Below are 15,584 nucleotides of genomic sequence, written 5' to 3'. Positions count from 1 at the left end.
TGTATAGGATTATTAAAGAAGCCAAGGAGACTAAAACATAGTTATCAAAATTAAAAAAAAATGTTAATGGACCCCAGGTTAAAAATACTCAGTAGAGAGTAGAGTCCTAAAATTCCTACTCTCCAGGCTCTTATTTGTATATATAGATTTTTCATTCAGAATTTCACAAAGATTAATTCTATGCCCTCATCCATTGCCACATTTCAAATGAAACCATATATAAAAGCCATTTTTCTCATCTCTAGACAGGGAGATTTTTGTCTTGAATGACTTTTTCAAGATAGCACTGAGATTTCCCTGGCATTTAAATTTCTTCCTAAGCCAAGGCTTTATCCCTTATAAATTTTGGATGTTTGCAAGTATATCTAATAATATTTAGGGTGGGGTGTGTGTGTGTGTTTGTGTGTGGGTGTTTGTGTGTGTGTGTGTGTGTGTGTGTGTGTGTGTGGTGAGGAGGTCACAATTTGTGTAGACTACATATTCTACTCATTTTTTTAAATGTAAGTTTTAACTTAAATTTAGTTTGTGGGCCTGAAAATTGAAACAGGCCTTTGATCAGTAAGAGAAAAAACAATACTGACTGTAAAACTTCATAAGGAACATTACTGTATATAAAAAACGATACATAGGCAAAACATACCACACACATACACACACACACCCCACACACATACACACACACACACTCAACTACAGGATGTAGTAACCAATTAGGCAAAAGCAAGTCAACAGAAATATTTGCATGACTTTCCTCTTAAAAAGGATGTAAATAACCCTCTTGCATTGGAGTTAACAGGGAGAGAAATCCCAGAACTAATAGAACCAGTATTGTTTAACAGCACTCACAGGATGCCACTTGGTAAAGACAAATTCAAAGTAGTAGAAGACATAAATGGAAAGCATTACCCAGACTGAGGAAGGTTGGAACAATAACATCTGATGATTAACTCAGGGCTAACTTTGGAAAAATTCTAACTTGAAAAGTCTTTTATCACACAGAACTTGGTTTCATAGACAGTGGGTAGTAAACAGCTAAGGTTTCAACACCAGTTTCACCTATGAAAGCACTAATCTGAGAAAATCTGCTCATCTTGCTTTATTTCTGGAGGGGGGAAGGCAGGGCAATTAAGAGTTAAGTGACTTGCCCAAGGTTACACGGCTAGTAAGTGTTAAGTGTCTGAGGCTGGATTTGAACTCAGGTCCTCCTGACTCTAGGGCCAGTGATCTATTCACTGCACCACCTAGCTGCTCCCCAAATCTGCTCATCTTAAATGTACTACCAGTAAAGAGAAATTCCAATACTTCCCAATGTGTCTTTGAAATCTCACACTTTTTCTGCCGACATAATTGTTATTTATACTTATTTCACAGTGGGAAAAATACGATGACATTCTAGAAACTACAGACAGAAATTTGAAAGCTACATTAACCTGCCCCTACCTACCTTTCCTTCAAATATTAAAACACAGAAGAACAGGAGATAATCAAGAGAGAGAAAATGTAAATTGTCAGTCAACAAGCATTTACTTAGTACTTACAAAGAGAAGCAAAAACAGTCCCTGCCCTCAAGAAGCTTACACTCAAACATGAGAGAAAACGTACAAATAAGCAGGCATGTATATGGAGTAAATGGAAGATTACTGATGAGGCCAAGGCCAACCCCCTTCCTAGGGGCTGGGAAGACCAGAACAGGCTTCCTACAGATTGTAGGGTTTGAATTGAGCCTTTAAGGAAAGCAAGGAAGCTAAGAGGTTGAGGAGCATTGCAGGCTTGGGGGATAACCAGGGCAAAAGGCACAAAGCCAGGAGATTGAACACCCTGTGTGAGGTCAGGACCTGTGTGGAGACGGGGTTGGAAGGGGCCACGTACAACTTAGGACTGATTTCTACTCAAGAATCTTGGGGTGTCTGCCAAATATGGGAACTACCTAAGGGACTATTAGACCTGTTCAATTTTCAACTGAATCTGACAGAAGTATAGCAACCAAAACTGGTGATTTTGAGAAGTTTTCTGGCAAGATACCGTCTTCAGGAAATTTCAAGCAATAATTTCTTAATTCAGCTAGAATATCTTTATTTCTATTACCACCTTTAAAGGTTGTTGAAGTCATAAACAAGGTAATAAGGGAAAAAACAGCCTAGGAGAAATCTTTTGGATATTCCCAATAACGTATTCTTTGCATGTAATAAAGTATCATAGATTTCTGTCTCTGACACATGTACTGACACATGTTACCCTGGGTAAGTCATTTATCCTCTTAGTACCACAGACAGCTCCCTAAGGCTGGAAGATATAAAACAGTGGCTGAGTTACACTCATGGAGAGAATTACATTGTCAATGAAGAGATGCTGTAAACTGTAGCACATAATAATTGGATGTTAGAGTAGCTATTACTTCTGGTGTTAGACAAGAATAGTTAGCTAAAGAGATTTCTACCATTTCACATAGAAAAGAGATGGCATGACAGGTAAAGAGAGGGATGCAGTTGGTCCCTGTCACAAATAGGGACTTTCTGAAATAATTATTTTGTTGATAACCTTTGTTTTTATATCAAAACTATTTCTGGAAATATATAATACAACTCCTGGAATCTAATCTTCCTTTGTAACAAAAAACAGTTAAGCAAAAAACACCTGCTAAAGTGAATTCAACTGGAAAGGGATGCCACATTCCATCCCCCTAGTGCACCACCTCTAATGCCAACTGAGCATATTGTTCTAGTTCTCCAACTCTTCTATATCTCTTCACACAGATCTTCCCACTTTTTCTGAATAATTCATCTTTTCCAATTCTCCTGTCCTAATAACATTCTATTAAATTCATACGGCTTGTTTATCCATTGCCCAATCCATGAGCAACCCCTTTTGTTGCCACAAAAAGGGCTGTTCTGATTATCTTGGTTTATAATGGACCTTTGTTTCTGTCATTGACATACTTGAGGAGAGGCAATGCATATGCCCAGTAGTGGGATCACTGAGAGACTCACTTCTCAGCATTCACAGTATCAGCTTCAGAGTGCAGGTGGTATTAAGAGACAATGACATGCATGAGCCATGAGCTGCCATGCTGAATTACCACAGTAGTTTCCTGGAACAGGAGAAAAATAATACCTAACATTATTTATCACTTACTATGTGCCAGGGACTGTACCAAGTGCTTTATTAACTTATTCCATCTTCACAAAAAGGTAGCTACTGTTATTATTCTCATTTTACAGATGAGGAAACTGAGGCAAACAAATTAAGTGAGTTGCCCAGGGTCACAAACTAATAAGTAGCTGAAGCCTGATTTGAACTCAGGTCTTCCTGACTCCAGACCCAGTGTCCTATCCACAACACTGGCTAGATACCCCTCACTCTACTTTCTGTATTTAAAAATATAAAAGGCAGGCCTAACATAAAGCTACCTGTAGCCAAGGCCGAAGATGACACACAACAGAGATGAATTCACAAAGCCAGTGATTTAAAGGCAAAGGAGAGGAGGAAATATCTGGTCTCTATAATCTGGCTTTGTACAGGAATTCATTAGAGCAAACACTTTCAATCGAGGACTATTTGCATCCCTCTCTCTACCTGTCAGGCCACCTCTGTTCTATGTGAAACAGTAGAAAGTTCTTTAGCTAACCATGCTTGTATAACACCAGAAGTAATAGCTGCTATAAATTTCAATTAATATGCACTACAGGTTGCGACATCTCTCTACACCGCCAGCGTCGGCAAACAGAGATTTGGCTGAGCCCAAATGTGCTTAAAGGAAGGATAAATGGAAGGATGTAAATAACATGCAGTTATGATGAATACGTTTCCAGCATCTAATGGACTGACTGGGAATGACCTGGGATTGTTTTAATTCCACTTTGTCATTCACAGCATCCTTTTTAATGGAGAAAAACTAAAGACCTTTCTTCACTGCTTTATTTATTTTTACCACCACCTCCCCACCTGCCCAAAGACCTGTATGTATGTGTCCCCGAATCCCCAAACAAGAACACTGTAACATAATCAAAAGAGGGGCTCTTAGAGTTTTCTTTCAGAGTCAGCCCAAGCACTCTCCCCTGGAGGACTTAGAATAACTCCCATGTACTAAGTGCCTCTCCCTCTCAAAGCCAGCAAGATATTTCTTTGGTATATAGGCTGTAAATACTTCTGTATGTACGTGTTGTCTTCCCCAACAGAGTAAGCTCCTCGAGGGCAGGCCCTGTCTCATTTTTGTCCTTGTATCCTCAGTGCTGAGGACAGTGCCTGGTACATATTAGGTGCTTAATACATGTGTGTTGACTGATATCTCTTACACAAGATACACAGGGACATATAGCCTGTATATGGAGAGGGGTGCATTCTCTCTTATACAGACGCAGAGTGGTAAGCATCACTGTCCTCCCTACCTCCTGACAGCCCCTGCCGTCCAACATAATCAAGTGGAACTCGGCATGCATCTTTCCAGAAAAGTCATGTTTATCAATGGGGGTCAGGTATTGCTGAAATTCTATGCAGCATGATAGGGATTTTATGGTTTGAATTGGCTTTCAAGGGACAGCACAGGAACCTAATAATCACTTATAATTCTGTGGAAACCACAGTGGTTGCTGAGGGATTTTTCGTTCATTTTGGGTTTGTGTTTTGTTTCTTGTGTACATACATGCATGATTTGCAGAATGTCCCCTAACAGTTATAAGGAAGTAAACAGAGGAAAAATAATCACAACAATCTCATATGCAAGATATACTTTAAAACTTACAAATTATGTCAGAAATGGATAGAGTTATCATACCCATTTTACAGATGGAGAAAATAAGGTCCAGAGAAGATCTGATTAGTCAATGAATAGTAACACAGCTAGATAGTGTTAGAGATGGGACTCAAAGCTATGTCTTCTGACTTCAATTCTTTTATTGCTACATCAGGATACTGGAATCAGGGTGGCTTCAATGAGCTGTTAAAGAAGAGTATTAGAAAAATACCAGGGCTTATGTGGTTCAGTGGAAAGATGGCTGGCACTGGAGTTAGAGGGTCTGGGTTCCTAAGGGTTACTGGGTACTTCTGGAGTGGGCTATAGGCAACTGCATTTTCAAGTGGGACATCAGGCCACGAGTGGCAGTGTATGGCAGCAAAAAGTCAAAGTAGTACAGTCCATACATAGTGACCATCAGGAACCCAGGTCCCCTGACCCCAGTGTCAGCCACCTTTCCACTGAACCACAAAAGCCCTGTTAGATACAGGGCACAAAAAACCCATGACCCGTAAATAAGAAAGAAAATTTTTTCATGTGGGAAAATGCATGATGATTCCCAAACAAATGACTTATATATTTCTGGAATAGAATCCATTCAAAAAATGGAGGCTACTCGTAGCTCTCAAGCCTCAAGGCTGAAATTTGGTTTTCTGGCTGACAACCTGAGTCATGGAATAAACATTTTTTATCAGATGGCTGCAAAGGTCTTCACATCCTGCTGCATCTCTTATCGCTAATATGTATTCTCTTAGACTAATCAGTTAGTCCCCAGATCAATGATGATTGAGGACACTGGGGTGATTGAATTTGAACAAACAAATATATTGTCTTCTCGACTGTCCTTCCTTTGTGTTCTCCTTTCTCCACTGAATCTTTTGTAGATTATTCTAGAGGGGTAATTAATATGATTGGATAGAAAGCTTATTGGGTTTGCTTATTTATTTTCATGGAAAAATAATACTTGAAAGAACAGGGAATTTCATTGGTATAGGGAATTCCCATATGAGGAAACTCACTTATCAGGTCAGTATGTTCTAAGCAACTGACAGTCTTAGAGAATTTCCTAGAGCATCGAGTGGTCACATGACTTGCTTAGCATCACACCCTATATGTGAAAGGGAGGATCTGAACCCAAGTCTTCTGGCTCTGAAACCAATTCTCTAACTTCTATACCAATACAACATGATACTAATATGTGATTTTCTAAGTAAATATGTGGCTTGCAGAGGTCCTTATGTATGGTTTAGTAGCCCCATTTCTATTTGGGTTTGAGACTACTGCTCTGCACCGTGCTGGGTCTGCAATTTCCCTATAATCTACTCTTCACCCCAAATCAGGAGTTAGCTAGTCTCAAATTCCAGTGTACCCTCTAGATAATAAATATCTATTCAGCCGGAGGCACACAAATATCAGTAAGCACTATATCTCCCTGATGTAATTGTAGTTTTGACTTGAGACTGCATTATATTAGCCTACATTTTGCATTCCTAACAATAAATTCCAAAAGTAAAGGCTGTAATTTCAAATGTTAGGAAACAAAACAGGAGAATATACCCTGATAATAATCAGATGAATCATAAATTCTAACTTAATGCAATCTGAAAACAAAGCTATTTGTATAGTAAGTAAAAATGCCGTTATCTGTGGTATCTAAGAGTTTATGTATCTGCCCTCACTGAAATATTCCAAACTAAAAAGGTCTAGCTAAGCCCCTAGAATCTCTGAGAATGAATGAATAAATGAAAAAAAAAAGCATTTATTAAATGCTGACTATGTGCAAGCATTATGGGGGAAGAAAAGCCCCCTCCACGCTTTCTTTCTTAATTTATTTATGCATCAGAACTATTATGACAGTGCTATGCACACAGTAGGCATTTAATTTATGCTCATGTAATTTAATGTGTTTACTGAATTGGCCCAAAGGAAAGTGGTTCTTGGCAGTGGGGCAGGAAAGCGGCAGCTACAGTCGACAGCCCTGAGAAGTACAATATTCTTTGTCACAGGCTGGTGCTGCTTTTGACCAGCACAGAGGAGCTGAGACAACAAGGAGGGTGCCCACTCCTGGTGTAACTGAAGCTGGGTCACACAACTTTGTGTTCACAGAGCCATCTAGGATTTGACTAGAATGCTCCAGGTTTAATAAAGCATCCTGAGGAAATGAGGCCGCTCAAGATGATTTGGAAGAACTTTGGGTCCAGCCAAGCATACAGGGAGGTGCAGGAGAATCATCCCACTGGCAGCTGGAAGGGACCCTCTTAGAGACCAAGCAGGAGTGATCCAAATTGTTGCCATATTCTTGTGAAGCATGGAACTAGACTGGATACCCTACAGATTCATACGAGCTAGTCCCAACCCAGTACTCTCTACAGGAAGTCAAGACTTCTCCTTCTCCTCTTCCTTAATTGATGCCTCATCCCACTGATCACAGCAGCTATTGCAGTCTTTTTCTTCATGAAGTCCCCCAAATGGCACTCCTAAGCCGATCCTCTCTGCTGAAGACTACCTCACACATTAAGAAAAAAATTTTAGAATAGCCGCTCAATGTTCCTCCTTCTCCCGTATTTGTTTCACACTCTCCTGATGTCACCTTCTACTACATTTAGTTTTACTTTCATAACTGACGATGAGGTGGTCCTTCTACTCACCAAGGTCAACCCTGTACATCTGCTCTTGATCTTATCCCCTCCCACCCATCTTCTCCAGCACATGGCCCCCACCATCATTTCTACTGTTTTTCTAATCTTTCATTCCTCCCTATCTACTGGTTACTTCCATGATTTCAACATGCCCATATTTCCACTATCTTTTAAAAAAAATACTCATATCATGCTGACTAGCTGTCATCTCAAATCTCTCCTACTCACGTTAGCCAAACTCTTGAAAATGTATCTATAATTGCTGCCTCCACTATCTCTCTTCTCAGCCCTCTGTATGCTATTCTGTAATATCATTGTTTAATGCAAAGTTCCCTCTTCAACATTACCATAATCTCCTAATTGAACTCAAATCTAATGGCCTCTTCTTGATCTCCATCCTTCTAGAGTCTCTGCATGCCTTCACATTATTGACCACCTTCTTCCTGATACTTTCTCTTTTCTGGGTTGTCTTCACTTCTCTGTCTCTGTATCACCACCACCACCACCTCCCCCCCACCCCAATCTGCCCAATTGCATCTTCTCAGTCTTCTGCATTGTCATTCATGTAACACTCACTAATGATGGGTATTCCCTAAGACTCAGGTCTGAGTCCTCTTTTCTTTCTGTAATCTCATACTTGGTGATCTCATCCCAAAGATTCAATTATCTCTATGTTAATGACTCCCAGATCTATTGGGATCTATCCTAGTCCTTGTCTCTCTCCTGAGCCCTTGAAAGTTGTATTATTTTGTGTCTCATAAAATAGAACAAAGGAGAAATTGAAGCACAGAAAGGCTAAGTGGATTTGAATCCACATGGCCAAAGAAAGCACTTTCTTTCCAGTTCCTTCCAGTCCCTTATTATATTTACCATATAAATTTTAAGTTAGAAAGTTTCAAATAGGAAATGTGACTTGAGATGGTAGTTTTTACTTATTTTCCCAATTTGCTGTTTTAATTGCTATTCTGCATAATTGTTATTCATTTATTGCTAATAGCTAGTCATTTATTTAAATAGCATCTTTTTGCTAAAAAGCCCAAAGGGCTTTTCAAATATACCTTTAATCAACATTTTCACAATACATATCTGTAAGCAAATTCAGTAAAATCACCTGATTTTTACAGATGGAGGCTGCGCCAGAAGCTGGGTAACTCATCTGAGGACACTGCAGTGCCTGGTAATCTCTTGATTTATATTTGGCAATTATACTGCCTGAGAGACAGTGCTATTGAGCATGCAGAGAAGCCTCTGAATCCATAATTTCTCTTAAGTACTTTTCTCTAGTCTTTGTGAGATCTAATTTGACCAGTTAAGTACTCCATGGCAGTACTGACTGACCCATGAAAAAAGATTACATTTTGCTAGCAGCAGGTTTGTGTTTGGGATGAGGGCAGTTTTCTTTTTTTCTCCTGTTCATTATAGGGCTCTTTTTGACCTAGTCTCTGTTTCTCAGAAGCTAAGCTTGCCCACAATGATTTTCTACTCACCAATTCACTCCTTTTTTTCTAGAAGGAAGGATTAGAAAACATATATTATTCTAAGAGAAATCAAAAGTGACTGAAAATATGAGTGGATGTCAATTCAGAATTGTATCCATATCTTTCAACTATGGTGTCCATTTATATGGAGTGCTTTAGCAACATTTTGGTTAAGAAAAACAAGAGAAGAATTTCAGCACAGCAGAGAGGGAAAGACCTGGTGTCAGACTCAGACATTCCAGCTGTGTGTCCAGGTGCAAATCACTGAACCTCTCAGTGCCCTCAGACAGTCATGGAAGCATTTTTTAGGGACTTTAGTATGTTTGAGACCAGAAATGTTAAACTCCCTGCAAAATACCCAAGTTCAGGTCAGATCAAAGTGTAATTGGGAAATGTTTAACAAAATAAATAAAAATATAGTACAACTCAGGTAATTTTTATTTGTGGTTTTCTAAATCAAAATATGGCCAGAAGTGATTTGTTTCTATTTGAATTTGACATTACTGATCTAGATATTGAGCTAAATGTGGAGGATACAAAGAAAAAAAGGAGAAACAGTTGCTGTCCTCAAGGAGCTTATATTTTAACAAGAAAAGACCACATATATAAATTAGAACAAATAAGATAAATATAGAGAAGGTAACCTCAGGGGGAATGGTACAATGCACTAAGACCATAACTGTCAGACAAATCATTGATCTGCACTGAATGGAGAAAGCTTCTATAATAGGAGTACCCCACACAGATGAAATCAATGGTGCTACCTCGTCCTTGCATTCACTCTCTCTCCCCTTCTCTTTCTTTTTGTTTGTGTCTTTTTGGAGGGGGGAAGGCATGGCAATTGGGATTAAGTGACTTGCCCAAGGTCACACAGCTAGTAAGTGTTAAGTGTCTGAGGATTTGAACTCAGGTCCTCCTGACTCCAGGACCAGTGCTCTACTCACTGCACCACCTAGCTGCCCCTCTTTCCTTCTTTCCTTCTTTCCTTCTTTCCTTCCTTCCTTCCTTCCTTCCTTCCTTCCTTCCTTCCTTCCTTCCTTCCTTCCTTCCTTCCTTCCTTCCTTTCTTTCTTTCTTAACAAAGGAAAAATAAATACCAAGAAAGCAGCCTAGCCACTTCCATTGAGCCACTTAATGAATGCAAGTGCTAATTCTCCACTTGATTATGAGGACATAGTCATCTGCCCCTTACACATTATGCCAGGTGGACTGCCACTGGTAGCAGAGGATACTTCAACTTGTATGAGAATTCCAGTCCCAGCACACTTTCTAACAAGAGATAAAAAGCAATTAGCCTCATCTAAGGAATTTGCCTTTGACAGAGGCATATATATAACTCATCGGTCAAATGTATTTGATTTTCTTTATAGAGATTGTGTGTCTCATTTGCTTTTTAACAAATCAATACAATGTGAGTTGCAATGCCTCTGGCAGTATTGGATTAAACATGCAACACTGAGTGTGCTCCACATACTGAAATGTGTAGCCAGAGTGACAATGATTAACCTCTTCCTACTCACCTTTTAAATATAATCATTTTAATAGAGTAGGTGAAAGCTAATTTTACTTAATAATGTAGCCTCTGACCTCATATATTCAGGCTGCACTTCAAGTCTTTAATATTATATTCAGCAAATGCTATAAAACAAGCTCTTAGTTCAAAAGTACACTGCGACTTGAATGTGCATTTGTGGTTTTAAAAGTTAAATATTCTATAGTGAATTTAAGTTGTACTCCATAGAACATAAACTCCTTGAGGGCAGGAACTATTTTACTTAGTCTTTGAAGTCCAGTACCTTGCCAACTTAATAAACAATAAATGTTTGTTGAATTGAACAGAATAACTATAAAAATAACTCACATCTATATAATGTAGTAAGGTTTACAAAGTATTGTCTTTACAACAAACCCCCTGAGTTATCTAGGGCTTTATCTCTATTTCTTTTTTTTTCTCTCTATTTTATATTTTAGAGACAAGGCAATAGGTTCAGAGAAATTTAGCTCTGATCTAGTCCAAGTCTTCTCTAACAGATGAGAAAACTGAGGCCAGAGGAAACATGACTCACCCAAAGTCACATAGTAGTCAGTAAACTCGATGGATCTAACTCCAATAAAAATCATTTGCTTCTTTCCACTAACCACACTGCTTCTATATGACAATAATGGTTCATAATGAACCAGGTATGGAGAATAGCATTTGTTTCCTGACATATACTGGAGCCTAGAAGTAAAACTGAAATTGGGAGCTGGCAGGTGTTCTGTTCTATTCTTATGGAATTTTAGGATTTGGAAGGCACTTTACAGGTCATCTAACCTACCTTGATAGAGAAAGTCATAGTAAGATGATTTAAGAAATATGGGAGATTATGAAGGATTAGAGAAGAAGGTTCTGGAAGAAAAGAAGGAAGGAGGGAGGGAAAGTAAGGAAGGAAAGAAGGAAGAATTTATTAAGTACCTATTATATTTTAGGCACTGTGCAAATATTATCTAATTTGATCCTCACAACAACCTTGAGAAGTAAGTGCTATTATTGTCCTCATTTTACAGCTGAGGATTCTGAGGCAGACAGAGGTTAAGTGACTTGCCAGGGTCTCACAGTCAATAAATGTTTTTGATTTGAATTCAGGTCTTCCTAACTCAAGATCCAGTGCTCTATCCACTACACCTAGCTGCCTCAGAAAAAAAAAAGAATTTTCCATTACTAACAAGATTTCCAATCTAAATAAAGCAACCATGGCTTTTCAAATCTACTATTGGAGAGTGTGCCAAATTATACTGAAGGGAGACCTCAGTACAATAGGAAAATCTAAATGGCACTTCCAGTTGCAAAAAGCATTCACCACCACTTTTGCCCACCAAGGGTTAGCAAAATATACGCTTAAAGAAATTAGCAAATCAAAAAGAATTGGTGCTTTTTGACATGGCTTTATTAAGACACAGGTGAACCAATTCACTCAAGTACTATCTTTAAAAGCTAACATTAAGCTGTCAGTCTTGATTTAGCACCATGAAATCCATACCTTTCATGTAATTTGTAAACAGTCCCTTTAGTTTCTTGATTTTTTACCTTGCCAATATTTATCAGAGAAGTAAAATGGCATCCTAGGATCATACAATCACAGATTTAGAGCCTAGCAGGATTTTAAAGGCCAACTAGTCCAGCTCATGGTTACACTTTAAGTAGGTGTTAAGAATCAGTTCTTGAGCCCAGACCTAGCCAGCTCCAAGTGCAGCACTTTAACCATAAGCTAGCCTATCTCTGTTGAGCCCTTCAAGAAGCTGTTCACAAAGAGCATGACAGAGCACTAAGCAAAGAGGGTGTCAGAAGGGGCATGAAAGCAGGTGCACTCCTGCTCTTGGGAAGTCTGACTGAAGTCCTTCATACAAATTGATAGGCCATTTCTTGCCTTCTCAACAGGTAGAGGAGGGGTAGGAGTGAGGGAGAGAATTCAGAACTCAACATTTTAAAATGAATGTTAAAAATAAATATGTAAAACATTTATTTAAAAAAATAAGAAAGAGACTATAAACCTCACCGCCCCCTCCCCCCCCCCTAAAAAAGAGACGTCCTTCAGACAATTCTAATGCTCAATTTTATGTTCCATTAAGGGTGGGAATAGCTCTTCCACCCAAGCCACAAATTTCATCCCCTGCCACATGGGTCAGCTGAGTTGGGTAAATTTTAAGCTTCTTATGCCAGGAACCTAGCCCTGAGATGCCAATGTTGCTGCCAGGAGGGTCATTTGGTCTCAAAAGTTTTGCCCTCTGTTTGGATCAATGATGATGGAAGTAGTCCCAAAAGTGGACTCCTTCCAAATTGACTACACCATTGGTTGTCTTCTTGATGCTGAGCCTGAATAACAGCAAGCAGTGCTACATATACTCTGTCAAAGTCCCGCTGCTCTAGTCATTATAACAGTCATCCAAACTGACATAAGGATTCACTGCCTCGAGCCGAGAGGTCTCCCACCATAAAAAGAGGTTTGGTGATCCAGTCTTTCCTAAGCATGGTCCTAAGCACTTAGAAGGAAAGTAGGTGTAGTGGTAATGTGATTAATTTCCATGTGAGATTTGTGGAAATCAGTTTCATCACTTTGCTGTCATAGCTTATACTCAGCTCTAGTGTTCTATAGCTGGAAAGCTCTCCCTCGCGGCTACTAAGCATAATCCTAGTAACCCTACTTACCACTTCCCCTGACTCTCATCCTTTGTTTCAGTCTCTAACGAAGAGGCAGCCTTGCTCCTTGCCAGAGCTGACCTCTCTACCTGTGCCCTTGATTCCCATCTACTCCAGGGACTTGAACCTTTGATCACTGCTTTCTCTTCAATCTCTCTTTATCCACAAACTTTACTCTCAAGCCTACAAACAAGTCCAGTGCTCCTCTACCCTAAAACAAAACAAAGCAAAAAAAACCCTTCACTTGATCCTATATCCGCTTAATTATATGTGCGTGTATGTGTATTTTTACACACACACACACACACACACACACACACACACTCATGTTCCTATGGCTTCTCACTTTCACAACCAAAAGTCTAGAAAAATCCATCTGTGCTCATTGTCTTCAGCTTCTCATCTCCCTCTCACTTCTCGGCTATTTGTAATGAGACTTCAATATCAATCAATCAAAGGGCATTCATTAAGCATATACAATTTGCTAAATGCTTGGCATACAATGAAAGATTAAAACAGTCACTATCTCAAGGAACTCATATTGTAATGGGGGACACTGTACACACACACACACAGGATGCATTAGAGAAGGTGACTTCAGAGCGGAAAGCTCTACCAGCTGGGAGGGACTGGGAAAGACCAGCAGAAAGGGACAGATGAACTGTCTTGAAGGAAGCCTGCGATGCTATGAGGTAGAGGTGAGGAAAGAAAGAATAAAAGGAGTCGGCTGCAAATGCAATGGACTGTTGTGCACCAGGCAGGCCACTATGACTGGATCATAGAATACTGGTAGGAGAGTAAAGGGCAGAAAGACTAGAAGGGTCAGAAGGGACCAGGCTGTGGAGCACTTTAAAATGCTAAACAGAAGCAGCTCTCCAAGGTCACCAATGATCTCTTTATTACAAAAGCTGATTTTGTTTTTAATCTCAGTCCTTATCCTTCCTGACCTCTCTCAATAGTATGTCGGCTCACGAATCTTCATGATGTTGTTTTCTCCTTGTTTGGCCACTTCCCAGTTTCCTTTGCTGGATCATTATCTATGTCCTACCCCCTCTTTCATAGGTAGAGTACTGCCTTGGGTCCTCTTCTCTTCCTACTTTCTTTCTTTTAGTGAGCTCATCAGTTTCTATGGGTTCAATTAACATCTCTAGGCAGATGACTCCCAAACCTAAGTGCTCAACTTTCATCAGATGAGACCCCTAACTAGGCCTAGGACCACATTATCAACTGCCTATCGAACATCTCCACTGAGAAGTCCTATAAACAAACGCCTTACACTCAAGATGTTCAAATGAGAACTTAACGTCTTTGTAACTTTTCTGTTTGTGTAAAGGGGAATTACCTTCCTTCTTGCTACCCAGGTTTCACAACCTGAGTCTTCTTTGCCCCTCCCCTTACTACATCTCTGCTATGTCTTGTGGATTTTATTTTTATATAAACCCTCGTATTTGACCCTTTATCTCCACTCATATGGCTTCCACCCTAGTCCATGCCCTCATCAATTCCTTCCTGGAATACTGTAATTGCCCACTAACTGGTGTCCCTTGCCTCCAATTTTTTCCTTCTGCTACCCACCCTCTGTGCACAGTGGATTCAGTCCTAGGCCTGGAGTCAGGAAGACTCATCTTCCTGAGTTCAACTCTGACCTCAGACACTTACTAGCTCTGTGACTCTGGGCAAGTCACCTAACTTTGCTTGCCTCAATTTCCTCATCCATAAAATAAGCTGGAGAAGGAAATGCCAAACCACTTCAGTATCTTTGCCAATAACAATATATACAGTTACAAAGAACTGGATGCAACTGAAACAAAAAATGTACGTATCAATTTTGGCTGGTGCCGTAGTTTTGTGTCCAGTTTGTCTGCCTTTTGGATTGTCTAGGATAAATGAATACATGACCTCCTGTCTTTTGTCTGATTTTTGTTCTGCCTATAGCATCACGTTCATTTTAAATGCAGTAGTATGGTATAATGCTGGAGTCAGGAAGGTCTGGGTTTGATTCCCACCTCAGATTCTCCTAGAGATCTGTGTAATCCTGGCTTAGGCTCCTTACCACTCTCAACCTGTTTGCTCCCCTATAAAGTGGAGATAATAATATTACTTTCAGCATAGAGTTATCATGAGTACCAAATGAAATAATATTCATAGAACACTTTGCAAAACATGAAACGCCATATCAATGTGAATTAGTATTTTTAAAAACTGACATTATTTTGCATGTAGGCATTCATGGTATATTAATTCTTACAAATTGCCTCAATTGAAATATTATAAGCAAGGAGATTTTTATTCCTCAAGAATACTTTTCAGTTTATGTTTGTGAAATCAAAAAGGTAGCAACACTGCCCAAGGACACAGACAATGCTTAATGCCAACGGAGATGGGCAATGCTTCTCAAAGAAGATCATTAAATCTGACTCAGCCTGGGCAGCTTCCTCAAAGTACTCACCAGATGCCTAATCTATATGTTGTATTGTATTGTAAAGTGCTATATAAATGCTAATTATTGTTGTTTTTATTACTACTGCTGCTGCTTTATGTATTTTAACAAAGTAATTTTGT

At 39.4% G+C, this 15,584-nt stretch overlaps 1 protein-coding gene across 3 annotated transcripts in view; it reads right to left on the bottom strand.

Moving 5' to 3' along the window:
• Nucleotides 1-15,584, bottom strand: part of DIP2C (disco interacting protein 2 homolog C) — a 586,558-nt gene that overhangs the window by 125,421 nt on the left and 445,553 nt on the right. The gene's annotated exons all lie outside the window — the stretch shown is intronic.

Source organism: Petaurus breviceps, unplaced genomic scaffold, assembly GCF_028583685.1.
Source record: "Petaurus breviceps papuanus isolate PSGF00001 unplaced genomic scaffold, PetGlider_PUasm1.0 178, whole genome shotgun sequence".
Lineage (NCBI taxonomy): Eukaryota > Metazoa > Chordata > Mammalia > Diprotodontia > Petauridae > Petaurus > Petaurus breviceps.
The sequence above is the reverse complement of the archived record's forward strand: the minus strand, read 5'-3'. Positions and strand labels throughout refer to the sequence as shown.